A 14,165-nucleotide genomic window follows, 5' to 3' on the forward strand; every position below is an offset into this window, starting at 1 on the left:
CAAGCCATGGTGGCAGTGACTGATGTCCTGCAAGGAGAAGATGCTCAGGTTTACAGTGTTTTTTGGAGTATTCTGTGGCACCAAAATATGGCATCCTGGCTCAGAGTGGACAAATGAGGCTTAATCAAACTCACCTCAAAGCCTTCAAGCATAATTTTGCTGGTATCATTCAGACAATCTTAGTTGCTCCGTGCAAAGTGCTATTCTTTCTCCTGTATAAGTAGCAGGATGAAGGGAGAGTCGGTGGAAGACTTTGAACTCCAAATCACTTTAAGACTGAAAAAGGAAACTGGTTGGAGGATCTGGATCTCCCTCATGGTTTGGCTTTCAAATCCAGAATTCTGATGTCTGAGAGATGTCATAAATCAAAGCCATCCATCAGGTTACAGACATATCTGAATATCAAACAGTTTATTAAAAAAAAAAAAAAAAAAGAGAGAGAGAAAGAAAAGAAAGAACAAAAGAAAACTGCCCATTAAATCCCATCAAATCCCACAAGTGGTTAAAAATGGTCGTCAGGAACATTTGCAAATGTTTAGCTTAGCTTAAGTTAGATGGACGTAATTTCGATTAGGCCATTATTTTTTTTTTTTAAACTACATTACTAAGCTGGCTATGAATAGTAATGTTTTCATTTTTTAAATACACTGACTCCCTTCACAGTTTCAGCTCTCTTCTGTCATATTTGTAACTTCAGAACATGCGCAAAGACAGAAAAATACCAAAGGGATATGTTACAGAGCAAGTCTGACGTGCCCCTTCCGAAACCAGCAATGCGCTCACCAAACCCCTTGCCCAGCACCAAAACAGCAACAGGTCTGTGGCAAGAGACCAGGCTCTCCTATCGGCTGTCATTCAGAACCACTGTGTTGAAGAAGTTTGTTTCATCTGCAGTATCAGAGTTGCTTAAATCTTGCCCTGCTTTGTGTTTCTGTTTCCACTTTGCCATTAGGTGCCAGTGGCTTGGCTGCAGCCCTGCTGCTCAGGGTGCACAGCGAGCACTCGGAGTCATGTCCCCGGCCTTTTATCTCGCTATTTTCTTACTCAGTCTTTTGTAACACCCCAGTCAGTTTTACATGCCAACGCATGTAGACATATAATTCATTCCACTAGGAAGGCTGATATTGCAAATGCCTTTTTAACCCCGGGTTGAACATACTGTTGGCACATATCGCTGATCAGCACAGGATGCACTACTTTTAGATGGGGGCCCATGCTAGGCAAAGCTGGTGGGTCACTGCACCCTGAGACAACATTTAGGCTCAAACAAACCTTAATAAATGTTCAAAGCACCTGAATACACATGTGGAAGCGTGGCTCTTCCTCTTCCCATACACCACCTTACAGCAACGTCTGTGCACGGACTCACTTGCCGGGGTGCAAAGATGGAGTGTCTTTTGTAAGTATTGCAGAAATATTTTTGCAGTAAGCTCAAAAGGTAAGCTCTGAGTTGCCCATTAGATGCTTAATTAAAGGAGGCATGAACACAAGTTGGAGTTACACTTGCAGCAGTGTATCGACTGAACCAATGAGTGCCTGTGATTTTAAAGTACTGTTAATCTAAGGCAATGAGTTCTGAATAATGTTTATTAACTATATTTTAATGACTTGTCGGTTTTCTAAAACACATACTGGAGTATTTTAGAAATCACTTAGTAAATGTAGTTTTAATTCTTTTCCCATATTCATGGGCTGCTGCTTACTTAAAAAAAAAAAAAAAAAAAAGAGAGAGAGAGAGAGATTAGAAGGTTCAGATTTAGAGCAGCAAATTGCTGTGCTAATCTGCAGGTATTTCTCTTCTTGATATGACCACTAATGTCTAATCTTAGCAATGCAGGCCCAATCATTGTGCTTTTTCATTAGAGCTGCAATGAACTGTGTGCCAGGGACTTGAACTCTGGTGAGCAAACTGCTCCGAGCTTGCAAGCTTTCATATGAAAATGTACTGTGTGTTTTAAAGAACAAGGCTAAAAAGAACCTTTAAGTTTGTGCAGAAGCTGGAGGGTTCACTAAATCAGCTCAGGTAGGAACAACATGCCTTTGGACCTCCATGCAGTGGGATGGTAAGGGCTGGTCAGGGACAAGAATCCCTTGTCATAAAAAAATTTCAAGCCTTTAAATTTGTTTCCATTTCTCAGGAGGGAGAAATAAAACCATTTATCTTTTATCTTTAATATCTTTTTTCCTGTAGAATATTAAGGGGAAAGTCTATGGAGAGAACCTTCCCTTCTGGATGCTGTCTTCACTGTGGGTACCCCCAGTTCAGAGCTGGGATCTGCACCTGGACCTCCTGCCAGTCACTTTACCTTCAAGGTATGAGTGAGTCTTCATTGACTTTCTCCCCTCCTACTACCCAAAAGCTCCATCCAAAATGTGAAAAATCCCACCAGTGGCATCTTTGGAAGAACATATACCATTTTGTGGAAAATTCAATTTAATTATATATTTTTAATTATATATATTTTTTGACAAATAGAGTTTTTTTCTGAACTTCCTGGGTGTTGTCATGGTCATGACTGGTCTAAGACCTCAGAGTTATGATGTGTCCTGGTATGACTGACTTGGAGTATGTATCTGACTGGAGTTGGTGCTGATCTTGGTCGTGACTGCCATTGCTTTTTCTTTCCTTAGAAAATGTCTTGTTGCTCTTGAGCAAAGCGACATTCTTCGGGAAAGCCTCACCTAGAGGTGAGCAGTACTCTTTTTTTCAGGTTTTCTAGTTCCTTAAGCTTTGCTTTCTTACACTCTGACGTTGTTTCCAGTATTTCAGTGTTTCTGCAGCCAAGTGACCTTGCAGTCTGAGAGATGATCCATCTCTTCACTGAACAACCTTCTCTACCTTTGTGGTTTCCCTTTGTCTCTGTGGTCTCCTATTTTTTTTGTAATCTTTTATCTTACTAATTTCAAGTATTCACCAGTTTTGATCCTTACCAAGGAGCTTATTTTTATTTCTCAATTCTTTTGCTCCCAGATCAGGGGATTGATCTTGTACTTTGAAACTAGTGGTCATTTGACCATGGGTATTAGACACACTTAAGCTCCTGAAGACCAAAACAGTAAATATGGAACAGAAGCAGCCTTGATTTAATATAGTGAGCCTAATAAGCCCCTGCTTTCTGTTTTTCTGCTTGGGCCTATGGCCTACCGTAAAGCATTTAGGATGTGGGGCGCACTGAAAGAAATCACCGTCACTTTCCAGAACAGACTTCAAAGGCATGCTCACTTTTCCCATTGCTTTTTATCTTCCTTCTATTTCTAGTGCTTTTTTTTTTTTTTTTTTTTTTTTTTTCCTTTCTTTTTCCATGCTGCTGTTCCGATTTTTGCTCACTTTTAATTTCTCTATTAACTTTAATTAGGCTCATGAGCTTGATCACCAGGTGGGTTTTCCCCAAGCTTCCACAGCAATACTTTCCATCAGCAGCTGACTTGCAAGGGAATTTTGTTAAGCTGCAGATAGGAGACAGAAGCCTAATATTATCGGATACAGAGTGTTTCAATGCTAAGTATATTTTATATCTGGTGAATTTGCCAGGAAGCATTATTTGCTTGGTTATTTTTAAGCAGGCAGGCTTGAGAGCCCCTGACCAGCAAGGTATCAGAGGGCAAATGAGAGGAGGGAGATGCTAGCCAGGAGAACGATTCATACCTCTGAAGCTAACCAAGTGCTTGTGAATCTTGGGGAGGTAGCCCTGCATCTTCCAACTGCCTTTTTCTGACGAAAATGCAACATAGGAAAAAAAAAAAAAAAGGAAAGAAAAAAAAAGAGAGAGAGAGAAATAAAGAAAAAAAAATCCCTGGATTCACTTCTGGAGAATCTCATCACATGCAAAGTTGACTGCTAGGAAGGTTGGCACACACCTTTTGGACATTTTGTGCATGGTTTTCCTAGGCAGGTTCTTACTGGGTAAGCTTTTCCTGTATCAAATGCTAAGTAGCGTAAAATATGAGCTATCAGGGTGAATTACAGTTTTCGTTTTGTGGTGATTTGCATATTCAGAATCTGCCTTGGGTCTTCTTGTTTTTATTCTTCTTCTTTTAAAACTACATTTACCTGAAGAAGGGCTTAGCTCTGAGTGCACCAAATAAACATTTTCTCTGCAGTTGACTTTAATCCTACCAAAAGAATTAACACTTGGAGCAGAAAACCTTCTTTGGGTACTACAGGGCATTAGAACATCTCAGGTACTGGCTGCTGGTTTAATAAAAGGATAGGATTTCCATTTACTTCAGGCAGGCTTAATGTATTGTTCTTGTAGTGAGACAGTCAGAATGAGTCAGGAGCCAAAGAATACACTTTATAGACACAAATAATCGTAAATTCAGAATGTCACCTTTAGGCAGAGGCATTTTTATTATTGTTAGTGGAGCTGCTGAGTAGGTTTGATGTTTTATTCTCTTGAGTACTAAATGTTCCAGAGTACCACAGCCCTATCTTTATCAGGCTCACAAGGAGGGAGCACAGCCAAACTTGCTTCCTATACTTCTCTATGATTGATAGCAGATGGCATGCTTTAAAATAAACCTATCCATTAGCAGTCCTCAGTGTTTTTACTCAAGGCATTTACAACTGTCTAAACCAGAAAACACATTCGCTCCACAAGCTAGTTTCAGTCTGCAACAGCTGTACAGGTGCAAATCTTTCATTAACTCTTAAACAGTGGTGAAATAAACGTTGCACCATATTTTATTTTTAGTGGAGAGGTTGTTCTTCAGAGAAGGAGTAGATTTTATTCTCCCTTTGCATATGGCAGAGGTTTGTGTTAAATGGTATTAAGTTATGGTATATTTTTTGTCTAGCCTCCTGCAAATCTTTAGGATGTCATGCTGCCATAAGATCAATGTGGATGTTTGTAGGGGTACCCTCCAAATGATCATATGGCAAATACTGGGGGAATTGTAATGGGGGACTGGGATTCCTGGGGGACTCATGGCCTATTCCTCTCCCTCTCTCTGCAGAACCACCCAGCGTGGCCACACTCGGTACCACCCCATGGAGGAGAGGCCACATGGTGTCCCCTGCCCCTGCCTCACTCTGCGGTTGATTTTTTTTTTTCTGGTTTATTGAAAAATGAAGGGAGATGTGTGCACACACATATTTTTCAACCTGATTCTGAGCTCACTGCTCTTAGGCTATTCTATACATAAATTGCTAAAATCTGTCACTATGTTCACTTTATTTTGCTTATATTTCTATGCAATAGACATAAAGGATGTTAAAATTGGCCTAGCAGTCCATCCAATACAATGAACTCCCAAGCACCTCCCCAAACATTAGTACATTAGCAGCTACAGCTTTAAAATATTAGTAGAAAATCTTTAATATTATCATTTAACATTAATATTAGACAAGATCTTAAAATATTAGAGCCAGATAAAACAGTATTAACAGGGGTATAGGAGTCATTAAGCAGAATAACCATCACTGACTAAATGGATGCTGAAACTTTAACATGCAAACCAGTGTAGATGATAGGAACTTCAGAGAGACGAGAGGATCTTTTCATTTAAAAGGAGGTTGGAGAGACGAAGGTTAGGGATTTGAAAGCTGGTAAATAAAACAACACAGCAGGAAAAGTTATATGGAATGTGCCATCTCATTAGTGGCGATCATGTCCTGTGTTATTTTTCTTAAGCTGAAAAGATAAAACAAGAAGACAGGCAATATTCTGTTGCAAATAAATGGAAATTGGGGCATTTTTTGTATAAATCTAAAGTAGCAGGAGGAAAATATAAATGTGCTCTCAGCACTGGTAGTCCATGTAGGGTAATGAAGGTGCTAACGTGATTTAACAAGATGGTCTATAGCTTGTGTGCCTTTTTTATGAAACGACAGGCAAAGTTTGGGGAAATTGAGCTTGGCCCCATGGAGGAGGGTGTTCTGCTGGCCCAGGGAGCAGGGGTTTGCTCCTGAGGGTGACAAGCTGCTGTTCCAGCTCATATGAGCTCTTTCTGTGAGCACCTGGAGGATTGGGTGCTAAATGAAATGGGGGAAAAAAAAAACAAGGCCAGCTGTAGACATAAGAACTTTAAGAGCATCAGTACTTGCTTCTAGCTAATCTCTCCTGATGACTCCCGTAAGCAGGCAAGGCTAGTTGTTGCTGTTAATTATTCAAAGCCCCGCACCAGTTTCATAGCTGAGTGGAGTAAGAGGATGTGCAGTGTCCCCATTTCTCAGTCTGGCTGGGGGAAAGGCTTCAAATGGGGTTTCCCCTGCCATTGCTGCCTGACACCCTGTTTTCAGCTGGGAAACATGAGCCTGGGAGGGGCAGCAGCTGACCCCAGTCCTTGGCCATCTGGCACTGTGAAACCTCACCTGTTTCATTAGGGCTTGATGAGCTGAATGCAGGGAAGGGTTCAGTAGCATCCTCCTGCATCATAAAGCAGTGAGCGTGCTGACTGGTTTGGGGGACTGTGTTCTACATTCTTGTATGTAGAATAATAACCCAAAAGGTGTGAGGTCACATTTTTTAATGCTTCATCACAGGAGGAATGGGAGGGAAAGGCACATGCTTTGAGGTCCACATTACATCTGTAGTGTCCTCAGGCAATACAACCATCACTGTTTCAGGATTATGCATATTTTTTCTGCTTAATGTTCACATTAAGACACAGGGAGAGTGACTGTGGAGTCATTTGGGTCTTTAGATATGTATTCCTCACCTTGTTTGCTGTCCTAGTGATGCTACCAAGGCATTTTAATACATCACACAGTATGATGTAAATCAATTTGAAGAAATAGAAAAAATAGTCATAGAAAAAAAGCATGTTGCAATAGGCACTCTTGGATTTGTTCTAGAATCAAGGACTGATGATTGAAATAGGTGTATTATTTACACAACCAAGGTATCTGCCATTATTATAGATTTAGCTTCATTATAGCAAAGACCATATATTTCATTATAACCTTCAGAATTGCTGACTGACTTTTCTGTGAAACTGGGTTTCTGTTTGGAGTCCAGGACTGCTCACACCCATGCAGACAGTCCTTTATCTTGAAGCTGGGAAACTAAAGCACTTTTGTGTTACATTTAGAGATGGCTACGCTGTTTGCTGCTTTTGGTCTACTGGCATTACGGGGTTATTGTGTTATGGTGTCATCAGACTATTCCTGATGTGATTAGCAGCCTTCTGAAGAAGAATAACTGTTTATAAAATAACTTTGTGTAAAATAACTTCTACAACATGTAGAGTCTGATTTATTTGGTGGCCACTGACTTCAGTGTGGTTATTTTCAGGAACAGGAATGCACAGGTACCTAAATATCTACAGGCATTGGCATGCACACTCCCCCAGGGAGGCAGGGAAATATTTTCTTCTTTAAATGAGAGTGTTAATGTTAAGTGTATTCTTAAGTACTATATGAGCTGGGGGGCCAAAACACACAGTTTATTAAGATATCACAAATCATTGCAAATTATGTAGGGGCTGTATAGTATCGTTTCATTTAATAAAGAAAAAAAAAAAAATCCTTTATTGCCCCTCCAACCCCTTTATTTATTAATAATCTAGGAAGATGTGATGTTATTAAGATGTGAACAAATTTGGCCTGGATGCCATCCAGCATACCCAGAACTGGTGTTGCACCATAATAACCACTTTTTCTGAACGAAGCAATAAGTCCCAGTCCCATCTCTTGGCTGGTGACTGCTGGAAGAGAGCCCATGGTGATGGGGAAGGGGAGGGTGGACAGGGACTACACATAATCCCCAGTAGATATGGTCTTTCAGTGAATAAGATGGATTTCTGATGCTGGTCTCCATGCCATTCATAGCAGTGTTCCCAGTAGTAAAGTTGTGCTTGGACTAAAGAGCCCCCCTCATGCCCCCTGCTTCCTTGCCAAAACTAAGCTCAACTAAAATAAATCATATTTTAGGAAGCTAATTGTACAGCCAAATAACAGAAAGGTATTGAAAAACTCTTGTATGCCTAACATTAAATGAATTTACATTGGCAGTATGGAACACATATACTAAAAATAAATATAGGAACATGGCAAAAGTGTAAGCTATGGAATTTAAACAAAAAATGTAATGCCAAATATTAGTTATGGTATTCAGACTTATTACAGAACTAATAGTCTATTACACACAGACTTATACAGTTTAAGTCAGTTCTGAATAAAATTTGCTCTTTTATCATTTGATTGTATTTCTTGGAAAACTTAAACATGTCAGGATAACTTTTTTTTTCCCGCTTTCTTTAAGTGCATTACAAAAGGTCTGCATAAGTGCCCTCACCAGCCTTTGGGCTGGAATATGAAACTGCTTAGCTGTCCCTAGCAAGACCCTGGAAGCAGTTTGGCAAGGAAGCGATGCCATCCCAGGGAGGCTGAAGGGGAGTTTCAGCACCAGTTCAATTTCCATTGACGCCCATAGAAATGCTCACACCACCTTCAGCACTGAAGGTGCTGTCACCGAACCTGTCCCTCAAGAAGGGACACGTCGTTTGCAGGACTTGAAACCTGGCTGGTTTTGTCATCGCCTTCCTTGCTGTGCAGGAGGTTTTTGGCAGATGTGGGGTTGGGAGCTTTGGGCTGCGTCTCACCTGGTGACAAAGCCAGCAGCAAACCATGGGGCAGGGCTGTGAGGCTGTCCCCCAGGTCACCCACCCTTCGTCAGGGGCAGAACAGATCTAGGCTGGGGGTGATGTCAGCTGGAAAAGCAGGTACAATTTAAACAGAAGCAATCCATTAGGGAAAGAGGGGAAAGAAAAAACACACACACACAAAAAAACTTTTGGAGAAGATTTTAAAAGTTTCCTGATGGATCAGCATCCTTGAGATTAAACATTCCCATATGTAAGTTGACATTTGAAAATGTAAGTCTTATGAAAGATAAGAAGGAAATTGTGAGAAATGCAACCTTAAATATTTTGAAGCATGACTTCCTGGATTATGTGGCAGTTGGCAAAACTTTCAGGGGAAAGATGCATGCCTCAAACTGCACATGGTGTGGGGCACTCATTTGCCTAAAAGTTTCCTCCTGTCACTCAATGTTTTTGTGTTCGAGCCCTTCCACACCTTCAGAGGAGAGCTGCAGTATCCTTTCTGCGTTGCTTTTAATCTCGCAGACAGATGTTTTAGATCAATCGCTCAAAACGGATCAGTTTAGCAGTCAGAAAACACTGTCAGAAAAGATTTGTTGTAGAGAAGACAAAACCGTGAAATAAAATTGAACTTTTATCCCCATTTGGATGGGAACTGTGCTTGGCTGGGGATCCCAAGGGGATGAACACAGTGGCCTATCATGTGTTGAAAAAACAAACAGATGACAGGGCTCCGCAGTAATCAAGCAAACACGGCTTCCGAAAAGCAGTGTGATCATCATTGTTCGGTGCAGTGGGACCTAGGAGGAAGATAATTATTGAGGGAAGGAAGGTGGCCTCGGGACTGCAGTGAGGGAAGCCGCCACGAGCTCCTGCCTGCTGCGAGCAGCCCATGCCCTGCTTGCAGCGAAGGTGTGACACATACACAAGGCTTGGCAGAGAAGCCTCATTGAGGAATGATTAACACACCAGAGGTGGTGGGTGTCAGTATTTCCTGACTGCAGTGGTACATGGTCTTCCCATGTCTAGAAACCCAATGCAAATAGGGTGGTGTGGCTCACGTAGCAGCCACAAGCCCCACGCAGCCCCTTGAAAAGGCAGAGGGGGCTAAACCCAAACCTCCATCCCTTCGGCCACCTCTCCCTAATTATTTGTCAGCAGAAAGCTCAAAATGTATTTTTTCTTCATTTATTTATTTTTTTTAAATTTATTTTTCCCGGAAGGCTGTGTTGTGTCCCGTGGTGGCCTGTTCATATGCTGAGTTGGAGCTCTGTTTGGCACCGTCCTTTGTTCTAATCACATTTTGCTGCAATACCAGGTTTGCAATGGCAAATCTTCCTACCGAGGACCATGTCTCTGCTCCACTGTCATTGCTGTGTCCTGTGTGTCCGTGCTGGGGCATGCTGCCTGCTTTTTGGGTGAATTGTACTTTGTTTTGGGAGGTTTTGCGGAGCGGTGCCTTCGCAGGCTCGCCTCCCTCTGTATCCTCTGTGCTGGATGAGTTTGCATTGTGTGGTGTTTTCCTCTTCATTTATTGCAAACAAATCTGGTCTCTGCCATTTGTTTACTCTTATACTCTGTCTTTATGCCTTGGTATGCATTTTTAATTAGATGCGCTTCAGTTCTTTCGCTGCTTGTTAACACTTTCGGATGGGAAGTATGGTCCCCACCAGCCCTGCAAGCATTCTCTCTGCTTAGGAAATGCAGATTTGTTTCTCCTACCCCAATAATTGTCTGGTACAGAGACTTGGTCCCCAGCCCACCTACCTGCTAGGTACAGGCATTCCTGTGGCGGACCCTTAAGGCCATTCCCCTACACAGCCAGGGCAATCTGAGTGCACTTTACTCTGAAATACTCTGCATACAGAGAACTAGTGTTTTGGCTATTTGTCTGGGCTTCTTCTGGGCCTCAGCAGCTCCAGCTCGGATGCCTGACATGGAGAAGTCCTGGACAAAGGCTGCAGTGTGCACAGATCAACTGCGTGCGTTGTCCAAAGCCCCTCTGCAGACAGAGATCAGGAATGTGCTGGGCTTGTGAAGGCATTGCCCACCCGTCCGGTGAATGGAGGATGGAGCCTGGAGAGGGATCCTGAAGCCCTAAGCCCATGACAGCTTTCATAAAAAGACATCTTTCCTGAGTGCCACTATTGTTACAGCATCAAATTACTCTGTTATATTTTTTATTTTTTCTTCTTTTTTTCCTTTTTTTTTTTTTTTTTTTTAATAGTGTGAGCCCATTAGCACTTGTGCTGTTTTCTTCTGCCTCCATATCTGACTCACGCCACAGGCAAAAGAGTTCATCCTTGCTAGCTCCTCTCTATACCACCAGCTTTCTGGAGATGGTGTGGGCACTTGGATGGTAAAACTTGACCCCACTCCACCCTTTCCTTCCAGTTTGCCTGCCCCACTGAAGCACTCACTCACTCTCCTGTTTTGTTAGAGTGTGTGAGTTCTCCAGGATTTAAGCCCTGCGAGGGACTGCAGGACTGAAAAGAGGCAAAAATGTCTCTTCCCTTCTCAGACAGTCTTCCCTGACCCCGTTCTTTGGCTGGGGGCAAGGTTGCCAAAGGTCAATATCCACTTCAGTGTGTGGAGAGATCGATATCTGCTGAAGCCGGTGCCTAGGCTTGCTTCCTCTCCCTTGCCAGCACTATATTTCACAGAGAGGAGCCAAGAAATGTTTCTCCTCCCTTCCAAGAAAAAGGGGAAGAAAAAGAAAGGAAAAAAAAAAAAAAAAAAAAGAAAGAAGAAGAAGAAGAAGAAAAAAAGCCTTGTCTCCACACTTACTCCCACCAGGAGGGTATTGTGTTTGGCTTCTGCTCTGCTTTTTGTTATCCATTTGCATGGCATGATGTTTGCTTTGGCTGGCGGGGCAGTGGCCGGCTCCTTGGCCAGAGGAAGGGTCCTGTTGTTACCCAGTGGTGCACGGAGCAGGGATGCTCAGCCCCTGGTCCTGGGAGGTTTTGGGGTGCTGGGATGTGGAGGGTGTCCCAGATGGCAGGGTTTCAGGGTGGCAGCACGCTGGTGGTGGGAGCAAAGAGTTCAGTGCCGAGCCTGCAAAAAAGAAGTCATTCTATGGAGCAGCATCGTGTTGGCAGGGAGATGAAGTGCACGGGCTAATAGGTCTTTTCCACTTTAATTTCTATTTGAAAATGACTCTTTGTTGCTGTCTCAGACTCAGCACCAACCGTTCCTTACGCCACACACCAGATCTTTCTTTCTTTTCTGCCCTTCACTTCACGGAGAAGGCTTTAAAGCAAACAAACACAAAACTGTGAGAAACCGAGGGAAGATATGGACTGGCCCACTCGTTACTGCTGGAATGTGGAAACTATGAAGACATCTTTTTTTATTACCAATGCTGGAAAGCACAGTCACTGAGTGGGCTGGAATACAATTTATACTACATGCAGTAGTTAAAAAAAACTGCAGAAATGGGTGTAACCCCGGGCTGTGGTACAACTGGCCTTTCAGCCCCCACTTGAGATTCCTCCATCCCAGGGGGCAACTGTGGTTTGGAAGAAGAGCGTGCATTTAATTTCACTCAGAGAACTTATTGGAGTTGGCACTTCAAGAAAGACTCTGAAGTATATTTTTTGTCATGATTAGTGGCCCCCTCACCACTACGTTTGATTGTGTTGGAAGCGGAAAAGTTAAATTCTTATAAAATGATGATTTACAATCCTTGATTATCCAGGTAGGGTGCGTGGATTGCGCCAGCTTGGTCATGGGACTCCAGTCTCATCCGAGCTCATTGCTGTGAGAAAATAAAACTAAAATGTAAAAAAGCTGAAAACACATCCTCTGATTGCTCAGGGAATTTTCTTAGTCATACGTTATCTTTCCTAGTAGTTTAAGTTATTTTGTCTCCACTAAAACCCAAAGCAAAACAGTGCCCTGACACTTTCCCCTTGATTTCTGATCTGCAGCAGCCAAATTTATTTTTATCTCGTGTCGTCTTTTCCCCTATGGTTATGCAAATCCTCAGAATAGGGGGCAAGGGGAAGAGCTAATTTTAAAGTCAGTAAATTCCAGTGGAAGATTTCTTCAGTCGCTCCGAGCGGGACTATCCTGGGTGCTGTTGCAGAGCTGTGGCTACCTCCAAATAACACAGGGGTAGGTGCCAAGTGGGGAGGCTGAATATTTTCCTTGTAGACACATAACTTTGCCCACAGGATTGAAGTCTCTTGCCTTAATGCTCTGTTAAGCTTCTCTGCAAGTACAAAGCTGTCTTAGGAGGCACACATTGGTGAAACGTATCTCTGTACAACCGGCTGCTGAATATGACCTCCGTGTGGAAAGGGTTTGGTGGTGGGTGAAGGTGGGACTCCTGAGAAATATCTTAGAGAAAATATGGGACACCAAAACGTCATTGCTCCTTCCAGCAATCTTTCTCTGTTTTTGTTAGCACGTGCTATATTTTGATATATTTTTTGTCTTTTTATTTTTTTTGTCTTTTTCATTCCCCGCCCCCCGCAAGAGAATTCCATTTTCTTCCAAATTTCTTTTTTTTTCCCCCCCTTAATACAAGTTTTCCTCAAATCGGTTTAATCCTATGTTTAAATCTAGTGTGCAGCAGGAGATTCTATGTGGATTTCTAAGCTGAAAATCCAGCAAGGATAACCCTGGGGTCTGCTTTGTGAACAAACACAAGTGTACCAGTGTGTATATACAGGTGTAGGAACTGAAATGCTAACTGCTCTGTGTGTTTTACCAAAATCATTGGAGATAATCAGAGTATGTGGCATGCGTAACAGCTTCCTACCAGCGCTGCGCTTTTGTTCAGCATGCTGGTGCTGGGTTAGTCAATGCAATTTGTGGTCAATGTCTGGAATCACATTTGGATCCTCTTTGCTCTTCCTTTGAGTACCATTGCAATACTCATTACTGCAGCGAATTAACCAGAGTCAAGAAACTGCTGTGGGGCCTCAAGTTTCTGTATCCAGCAAAACACATAAGCCTCTCCTGGTATGGTGTGTCAAGGGGCCATAAGTGTATCTTTAAATGCTGGGTAAATTGGAAAGAGTTTAAATATCCATGTAGGCCTTTCTCTGTTTTGGGGAATGGAAGATGAGGATGTGAATATTTATGAAAATAAAGTAATTTAGGTGCAAGGTCCCAGGTTTGGAAAATTTGGCCCATAAAATACGTGCACTAGGGGTGCTTGTGGTTGCATAAGATAACAAAATTCACCAGTTGTTTGGATTAATCTCCCAGGCTACTTCTGGGACATATTGTTTTCACATTCATGTAGCCTGATTAGGCTGCATATGAATTTATGTCCCAGTCTTGCAACCTAATAAACCTATACGATTTAAAATGCGTGACAAGGGCTATAGGGTTTGATGTGTAAATTCTGCTTACATGAGGCACTGTGTGCATGCCTGACTCTCCGCAGAAAGAGCTGAATGCATCCTATGTCAGTCCAAGAATGAACTACATGTCTGAATGCCAAAATAAGTAGAATAAATAATTTGTTTCATATATGTGTTTGGGAGCTCTCAACCTAGATGATCCCTTCCAAAAATTCAGCTCTCCATTTGCAAATTCTCTGGAAGTACAGTTTTTGTTCAAACTTTTGGAGTCCCTTTGATCTGGCTGGAATTGCCAGTCTTTGTTTC

The 14,165-nt window shown here is 42.3% G+C and overlaps 1 long non-coding RNA gene across 1 annotated transcript in view; it reads left to right on the plus strand.

Moving 5' to 3' along the window:
- The first annotated feature begins 12,643 nt into the window (after positions 1-12,643).
- Positions 12,644-14,165, plus strand: part of LOC309879823 — a 6,101-nt gene continuing 4,579 nt past the window's right edge. Inside the window, exon 1 of the long non-coding RNA XR_014317853.1 lies at positions 12,644-12,660. This is a non-coding gene — a long non-coding RNA (uncharacterized lncRNA). The remainder of the gene's footprint in view (positions 12,661-14,165) is intronic.

Source organism: Aythya marila (assembly GCF_965140915.1).
Source record: "Aythya marila genome assembly, chromosome: 6".
NCBI classification, from domain to species: Eukaryota; Metazoa; Chordata; class Aves; order Anseriformes; family Anatidae; genus Aythya; species Aythya marila.